The sequence below is a fragment of the Cygnus olor genome, chromosome 8 (genome assembly GCF_009769625.2).
Source record: "Cygnus olor isolate bCygOlo1 chromosome 8, bCygOlo1.pri.v2, whole genome shotgun sequence".
In the NCBI taxonomy this organism is placed as follows: domain Eukaryota; kingdom Metazoa; phylum Chordata; class Aves; order Anseriformes; family Anatidae; genus Cygnus; species Cygnus olor.
In genome coordinates, this window is record NC_049176.1 from 367501 (window position 1) to 376632 (window position 9132).

General features: G+C 50.6%; 1 long non-coding RNA gene across 1 annotated transcript; it reads left to right on the forward strand.

The window, feature by feature from the left end:
- The first annotated feature begins 2289 nt into the window (after positions 1 to 2289).
- Positions 2290 to 5150, forward strand: LOC121073895. The gene is made up of 3 exons (XR_005822001.1): positions 2290 to 2409; positions 3330 to 3419; positions 3529 to 5150. It is a non-coding gene; the product is annotated as an uncharacterized LOC121073895 (long non-coding RNA).
- The last annotated feature ends 3982 nt before the right edge of the window (positions 5151 to 9132 follow it).

Sequence of the window (9132 nt, forward strand, 5' to 3'; positions counted from 1 at the left end):
GTGCTGGCTCCTCTGATTTCACTGACAGCTCCAGCGCTGCCCGAGCCGGGAAGAGCAGCAAAATTAACATCACCCCCCTCCCGGCCCCCCGCTCCCAGCCAGCGCCGAACGTCGGCACGCCCGAGGAGCGAGCGTTTACTTTTACAGTGCTGGCACTTGAGGGACATTTACAACAAACCAGTCCGGATTCCTAAGGACGTTTCCTCTTCGAGCTGCTTTCTAAATATAGCAGTGGGCAGCCCACTGCACGGCACCGCCTGCGCGCCTGTGCGGGCACGGAAATTCCAAGTCAGGCTGGAGACCAGAGAGACAAAGACAAAATATTTGTTAAAATTAAAACCGAGCATCGAGTATATAACATCTGCGTCTGCAGTATGGTCACATACACAGCGAGGGAACCTGTCTATTCTTATTTTCAAAGAGCTGTCTTTTCCACGGGGACGGTTGTTTACCTCCTGACCCATCGATAGCCTATTAATACATTTTAATTCTGCAGTTGTTCCTGTTTAAGGAGTGTTTGGAGTGAATTGTTTCTTTTGTTTACGATCAAACAAACGAGCCCTGGTAATCTTATGTTTTATCTCCCTAACATATGGAAAAGCTATTTATCCTAGCCAATCACAATAAAGTGAAGAAAACCCCATTTTATGGAAAGGTATATATCACAAGTTTGTTCATCATTAAAGATATGATTACCAGTGAAAACCCTCCGAAAGTGGCACATTTATGATTCCAGGAACAGATGGGGACATCCATTTTCCTTGCAAATACTTTTGAAATTGCTCTACTGGTAGCAGTATAAAAATGATATACAGATGCCAGTGCCAACGAAGCCAGGACAAGAGGTCCAGATTTACACAGTAAAAGCTTCACATGCGCTCTGTCAGCTTTGATTGATCTGTGCTATACCTCAGAAACTTGTTGACTGGTAAAGGGAACAGCGCAAATAATTCACCGCAACAAGCCAGATAATTCACCCAGCCAATCGGTCTGCTCCGCTTCTCCTGGCGGTGACATACGAGTCCTCCTCCCGCACAGAGATGCATCATTCTGCAGCCTGGCAGCGCTCGGTGTCGCGGCGGGGGTGGGGGAAGCAGGCAAGAAGAGAAAGAAAAGGGGGAAGGGAAGGGAAGGGAAGGGAAGGGAAGGGAAGGGAAGGGAAGGGAAGGGAAGGGAAGGGAAGGGAAGGGAAGGGAAGGGAAGGGAAGGGAAGGGAAGGGAAGGGAAGGGAAGGGAAGGGAAGGGAAGGGAAGGGAAGGGAAGGGAAGGGAGAAAGGTGGGAGCAGCGCACACAAAAGGAAAGGCGAGACAAGGAGAAGTTGGGTTTGGGTAATGGGCACCGCCATCTACCTTTTCCACGCTGAGCCCAGGCAAAGCCATTCAGCCCCAGTGGTCATTATCATTTTGATTAAGTTCATCAGAGAGCAATTTTGGGTTTAACGCCAGCGGATTGGGAAGGGGAGCAAAGAATTATCTAAGAAAAGCACAACATTCTTACCGCAGGGACGTTTCCCTGTTCCAGTTCATTGAGGGAGTTGATTAAGTTTAAATGAAGCAGACACCGGATAAAAGTAAGGGTATTGACCACTGGGCAGCGCGGGCTGCGCTTGAAAAGGCCTGATACATGCAGAAAAGCAAGATTTGCTAAATGCTCTAATCTTCAATCAAATCTTACATCAATACAGACAAAGTTTGGTAATGAGAGATTCAATGAAGCATGTGGGAGAAAGAATTAATCCTCTTGGTCTAAACTGGGTTCAACTTTGAAGCCTGCTCTGAAGGAAAGACAGTTATCTAAATGCTAAATAAGAAACTTATTGTACTTTTCTTGGCATGCTAATCTTTTGTCTATTTCATCTCTATTATTTGTATGCTCATAGACGGCAGTTGTCATGGTGATTATATCAAGCCACTTGTGTGCGGATGACTGCGAGGAATCAGGGTCTCCCCGCAGCCCCAGGCGCAGCGCGGCGGGGCCGCCCTCCCGTGCCCCCCCCCGCGCTGCCCTGCGCGCCCGCGGAGTGCCGCGGCCGGGAGGGGGGAGCGGTCCCCATCGCCTGACAGCACCGGGCCCCCTCTCCTCTTTTCCCCCAAGATCACCTAAACCGGAGCGATCTCCCTCCATCAAGAGGTGTGGTTTTTTTTTCCTTTTTTTTTTTTTTTTTTTTTGCGAGCTTGCCTTGATAAGCTTTTGATGTCACAAATCAAACACTCGCCAGGAGGTAGATAATGGGGAGTGTGATCTCCTCCATTTGTACACAGACAGCGCTTTGGCACCGGCACTGCCTTGAACCGGCGTCAAACCCGGCGGATGGCCGGACCCCGCCGCCGCCCCCGGGCCCCGCCGCTCCCCGGGGCTGGGCAGCCCCCGCCGCGGGGAATTAAGATTCATGACATGCAAACAGCGAGGTGAGCGCGCACTGCAGCCGCGAAAGGGTCGGAGGGAAGGAGGAAAGTGGCGCGGGGAGGGAAAGAGAGAGCGAGCGCATGGGACCCCCCCACCGCGCCTGCGGGCGGCCGCCGCTGGCAGGCACCGGAGCCGGGACAGCCCCCGGGGTGGCTCAGGCACCCTAATACCCCCCCCCCGGCCCCGGGAGGACCGGCAGACTGCATGGGTGCGGCAAAAAGGGGGGCTCCCCCCGGCTGGGCTCCCCGCGATGCAGTCATTGGAGCGCACAAGGGTGGCACCCGAGCTTTTATGCGTTTTACAAAAGTTGTCAAATTAAGGCCGGATTAGGGCTCCCTTCAGGATTTGTGGGCTCTTCAGAGGCTGGGAGCTGCCCCTATATATCCCGTCAGTGCTTATGAAAAGCTTAAAAAGTAATAAAAGGGGGAGTGATCTCGAGAGAAAGTAACATGTATAACTCTTATTAAAGGAGCAGCGAGCGGGGCTGTGAACTTGAATAACTGTTTGAACTTTAATTTGTTCATTAACAGGATTTGCCCCCGACTGTGAATGTTATTACTTCTCTTAAAAGCGAGGTGCAAATGCAAAGCCATAATGAAAGAGCCTGGCAAAAAGTTAAACGCCCAGTAATTACACCAGCCTCATTGAAAACTTAAAGTAACACAAAAGTGGAGAAGACGGGGCCGGGCTGCTGCTCTCCCAGCCCCGGGCAGCGGCGGCCGCGCACCCGCAGCACCCCCGGGACCTCGCTCGCTGGATGCGTTCAAACAGCTTGGAAACGCTTCTTTTTCTTTTCTTTCTTTTTTTTTTTTTTTGGTATTCCTTGGTGGGGGAATTCTGCTTTATGCTTCTAACTCTTAAATTTTGAGTGAAACGCGGTGTCTGAAGTCTGATCTAATTTGCATGTTTGTATCCTAAACAGGGCACATTAGATCCTCTCTCCCCCTTCACACTGACAGTAGATAAAACTCTGGAGAACCGGAATAAAACAAACTGCTACTCCTCTCAGAAGGTATATGACTTTGTACTGATGCGTTTGCCAGTTAGCTCCGCATCGACTGTCTTTTCATCTGTCGGTTATTCCTTTCCTGTTTTTTGTCAACTGATTTTTTTTTTTATAGACTCACTTGTCATCTGCATCCTTCCTCAACAGGAACATGCAGCCAGGTCGCAATTAAATATACAGATACACGAGCTGTTAGCAAGACTTCACCCTCGCAGCCGAATCCGAAAGCAGCCGAGCCGGGGAAATGATGGCCCTGTCACATCCTTTAGACTTAAAATGCCTCCAAACTCGCCGGCAGAGCCCGCGGCTCTCGCTCGGGGGCTCCCTTTTGTCGGCGCCCCTCGCCCTGCCCACGGCGGCTCCGGGGCTCTCCTCCTCCTCCTCCGGCACAGATGGGAAGAGACGAACCTGACCGCAGCGCTTCACGGTCACCTTTCGGAGCAGAAGAAAAGCAAGACAGCGCTTCGCAGAGTGCGAATGAAAACCCAGTGCCAGTTTCAAACGCTCTCCTGCTCCTACAATAGCGTACTCAGGAAGGGGATCGTGCTGTCTTAACGGTACTAAGCTGAACTGTTTCAATTACAGAGCTGTAAATAAAGATACAGCTTATTTTATAGATCTAATTATTCAGTTTTCACAAATTTTTCATCACCATTAAATTCATTAGGAAAAAATATATATAATATTGATATCCAGAAAAAAAAAATACTTACAAAGTAAATTAATTTCTTCAGCTATACTTGTCCGTCCCAGCCTGGACCATTAGAACTGACACCCGAGGGGAGGTCTGCAGACCATGAAGCCTCCTCAGTGTGAGCTGAGCACCCACAAATGCAGCCTGGGCTTGACCAAGAAGACAGGAGGAGAGCCAGGAAGGGGACAGCATTTTCTGTACTTTAACCGATCAGAATTGTTGCACCAACTAGATTTTCTAACACCATTAGGTCCCAAGACAGGAGCATCTTAGCAAAAAAAAAAAATACCTGGGACGACGCGGCAGCCAGGGCAGGGTGGGCAGCACAGGTGCAGTGCATCTCCTGCCTGAATCAGGGCACAACTCACACACCTGCATGCTGTGCCGCGTTTGGGTGGATTTCAGCTTCCACCGTGCTGAGACCCCCCACCACAAAAGCTCTGCACAAGCACTAAGATGGTCTTAACACTGTCCCTGTAGGAAAAACCCCAGCCTTCTAACCAGACAGAAAAAAGCATCGCTGGCAAGGATTGCTAAGTAATGGCATGTCCAAGTTGTGACTTGCTGGGAAATAGCGACAGTGGCCTTAGGAGAGCCACGCCGTGGCTTTGGTCCTGCCCAGCCCTCACCCCAGTACCGACTACTGCTTCTCCGGTGAGACCGACTGAAAAGGATTTCTTGTAGGATCAGGCCAGTGACTGCTCCTGTTGTGTTAGGTTCCCCCCATCTAACCTCTGGAGATCGCTTTACACCCCAAGGGAACTGAACACAGAACAGATAACACCGGGGCTCGGGCAGACACTGATTAAATTGTTGAACTTCACCAAGTGGACTCGATTAACCGCAGACTTGGCGCTGGATGTCACCTTCAGACGAGCACCACCAGCCTGCCCGTTCCTCCCGGAGCCCCCTGCACGCCGGCGGGGGGATGACAAAATGGAGCCTGACCGGGCCCCCCGGGCGCGGAGGCAACTGAGGCTGCTCGGAAAGAAGCCGGCTACTGAAAAGCAGCGGCCCCAAATGTCCGCCAGCGTCAAATATAGAGATTTTAAAAGGCGACGGGCACCCGGCCGGGCGGAGGGAGGCTTCGCCACTGCGGCCCAGCGCCCTCACCTCCCAGGACATCCCGAATTCTGCTTTGGACGCGGGCTGGCAGATCAGCCCTCTGTATTTGTGGTGGCTCAGTTCGTGCCACCCGACCTACGGGCTGTAACACAGCCGTTCCGCAGGCTGCACCTCGCTGCTATGAGCTCTCCCCGGCGGCAGGGCTGGCAAATACCGGCTGGCAGTGCCGGCACCGCGGCTTGGAGGCACCCAAGGTGTGCGAGTCGGTGTAACACCGAAATGAGGACATAGACATTGCGCCACGCGCCTGGGGTTGAGTCGTGAAACAGTCAGGAGTTAAAGTCTTGATACAGAGGAAAAAAATAACTAACTAGACCTTTAAAGCCGAGAAGCCCTCAGGCTGTAGGAAAATCATCGCTGTTGATTTCAGCCGGAGCATCTGTATTTCGGTGACAGCGGGATCACACGCACAAAAACACAAAACAAGAAGTAAAACTGTTTCTCCTTCTGCAGATAAAATAAAGGCGATTTTGCAGCTTGCTAGGGAGGCGTTTGCATGCCACCGTCCTGCCGGCAGCGGCTCGCCGTGACACGGCGGCGCCCGGGTTGTACCAGCCGGGGACCGGGAGCAGGCAGCGGCCGCGCGTGAGTTGCGCCCCCTGGCGGCCATGGCGAGAACTGCGCCCGCCCCCGCCTCCGCCATGTCGGGGCCGGAGCTGGATGGATAGATAGGATGGGACGGGAAGAGATAAGATGGGATGGGATGGATAGAATGGTCCCGCCCCGCTCGCCGAATCCATAGTCAAGACCCCAATTTTGTCATTTGGAAATACTAATTATCTAATCACGCCACGCTGCACAGCACACTTGTCTGCCCAATTAGCTAGGACAATTATTAAAATGCGGCAGCCTAATTACGTCTCAATTTAATGCTGGCAAACCTCTGTATAGAGCAGTAATTAAAATCCTCTCCTTGCCTCTGCCTTTAGGGCAGGGTTGATTAGGACCTGTCAGGGGCTGCGCTGAACCAAAGCAGTCAGGCATATTGTGCAACATGACCCCGCATTGTTAAGTGTGTCAACATATTAACCTGAATTCCCTTCAGCCCGCATAACCACATTTGGTGGGAGGAAGAAAGGGGCTAAAACATGAAGCATTTTATTTAAAAAACATAAATTCTTTTTATTTAATGCTGTAAGAGATCTGACGCGTTTTGAGCTACTAAGCGCTGCGAGTCATGTAAGACTGGTGCTTCTAATTACCAGCAAAGCAAGGTTTGCTCTTCTCTGGTAAAAATACTTCCCTCTCCTCTCATTTAAAGAAAATTATCTTTCTTTTGGGTAGTGTGTTTTTCAAAAGCCAGCTAGTTGGCTTCCAGTGATAAAGTTGATTACCAGGTTTTTGTTTGATGATGGAACACAAGTGAATATTGACTTCTGCAAGAATCAAACACAAGACTGGAGGCATAAATAAAATGGTCGAGATTTAACACTTGAAAGAAGTTAATAAAGTTGAAAATTAAAAATCATAATATTGGGATAATTTCTAAATATTTATTTTTTGCTCGGCGCTCAAGTTTGATAGGAAGTCAGTGTTGAAACACAGGCAGGCAAGAGGGAGCATGAGCCCCACGGTTATGCGTGTGCCCACAGCCTGGCTGCGCCCTGTGCCCGCAGCAGCCCAGGGCCTGGCCTCCCCCAGCCATGGCCACCTCAGGAAGGCCCCACTGGACATGGCAGTAGTGGTGTTCCCCTTAGCACATCCCTTTTTGGCTTGAAACACACGGTGCCAAGGGATTGGCTCCTTCTTCTCCAGTTAGCAAGCTCTCCGAGGTTTGGGGCTACAGAAACAAGTGTTGTTTCCCTGGAAAGCAAAGGCCCTCCTGGAAAGGAGGAGGCCCCTTCTCCCACTGCGTGTGCCCTACATCTTGGAAGTGGCCCCCTCTGAGTCTCCTCGGATAGTGAACCGCAGTGCAAATCTGTGTTCTGACTTGTTCTCGTGGGTGTCAGCGTGTTTTCCTCTTGTCAGCAGCAATTGACTGGTCAGGTTCACCCTTGTACAGCAACTGTAACAGCTCATTGACAGACCAGTGACCCAGCCGGACCCGATAATGGAAAACTATTGATTTCTGTGGGCTCAGCAGATCTAAAATGAATGCCCAGTATAATGGCATCAGCTGTCTCGGACTCTGATAGAAAGACAAAGTATCAAAGACGTGCTGCCTATCCTGACAATTTGCTCATCAAAAAAAAAAAAAATAGTGCCCACAAGCAAACAAAGTGGCCTTTCTCAGTTTCTCCCCTAACAAACAGGGACCACTCAGTGCCGGCGTCAAGGCCAAGGAACCACGGCCCAGGTGTGCTGGGGACACTGGCTGCCCTTTCCAGCGAGCAGACTGTGACAGCCCCTTCAGACTTCAAACACCTGCCACGGAAGAACAACCGCGTGGGCATGTGGCACAGCAACACCCCCCACCTGCCCAACTGCAGAGAGCAGGGAACACAAGAACAGGAAGGCTGCCAGGGGACATGGTGCTTCTCCTGCTTCCAGCAAAGCCAAAGGCTTGAACAAGCCCACGGCACCTGAGCTGTGTGCACCCCGCTCCCATGCCATAACAAATAATGCACAGGTCTAGAAGGAAGTTAGATGGTAATAAGTTCTGCTAATAAAAATCTGATAGAGATCAACATTTAAAGATTTGTGGGATTGTAACAGCTGTTTGATATAAGGATCACTGTATTTAAGTTCAACCAGGAAGAGGAACCAGTATGGCATCCTTCTCAAAAAGCATTTAACTCCAGGGGACAAGGAAGCTTGCCAAGTTACTTTTTGGTCCCAGGGAACCCCATCCCAGAGTGGTGGCCTGTCTTTCCCACACAGATCATTCCATCTGGGTAAAGCAGCAGCTGCAGACATCCCCTGCAGCTAACCAAGCTCAGATCACAGCAGTACTTAGCAGAGCACAAAGTCATCGGGACGCTCACCAGCACATGGTGGAAATTCTAAATGGAATGAGGATCAGACAGATGCTGGCATCCTGCGTGACACCTCTACCTGCTGAGGATATTTCAGTGAGCCCCAGAGCCCTTCAGTGGGGCCTGGAGCCTTCCAGAACTCAGCACCTTCCAGATTAATGAAGCTTCCTATAAGTCATGGGAAGAAAAAGCTGAGACAGCCCTGCAGATGCCAGCACTCACTCAATGCAAGATCCCATACCTGTGGAGATTGGAACAGCTTTGTGAGCCTGGCAAAAAACTCAAGTGGCCTTAGAAGTATTTAGTTTAAGTATGAACAACCAGTCGGTTTTAATCAAAAAAACACCAGCTCTTCCTCTATGTATTTTCACCTTTTGTAGCTTTCTGCTCTGTGGCTTCTCCCCGTGCATACCTTGAGCCCCTCTCCCCATTGCTCTGTCCACCACAGGCAGACATGTCTTGCCCGTACCTCCAGCATCCGGCACAGCATGGCGTTGTGCTGTGCACATGCGTCAGGGGAGTGCCTGCATGGATTACTTGAGCATGACCGCAGCTGAACACATTTCGGTTTCTGCATACATTCATTTTCTACGTACATTGCACTGCACAGCCCAGGCTCCCTCTCTTCCAGCTCCCGAACCCACCCATCTCCACTCAAGCTTTTATTTCGTGTTCAGTTTCCATATGCTCCTCTCCAGCATCCCTCTTCACAGTGCCCCCTCAGGGCCTGGTCCTGAGGGGATGAGCCTGCCACACCTGAGTAGCGTTAAGCACAGCTGTGCAAATTACAGATTACCCTTTGGGTTTCTGCCTTTTTAATGATCATTTTGAATTAAATGAAATGTAAACTCTCACAGGTTTCTGTTTTGTTTTTCCCCGAACAAAACCCCAGCATGTTTCCCATTAATGAGAACAAGGAACAGAAACCCTTCCTACCCCCCTCACAGGGGAGTGTTTCAGAGCATCAGAAGCTCGGGGTGATGCT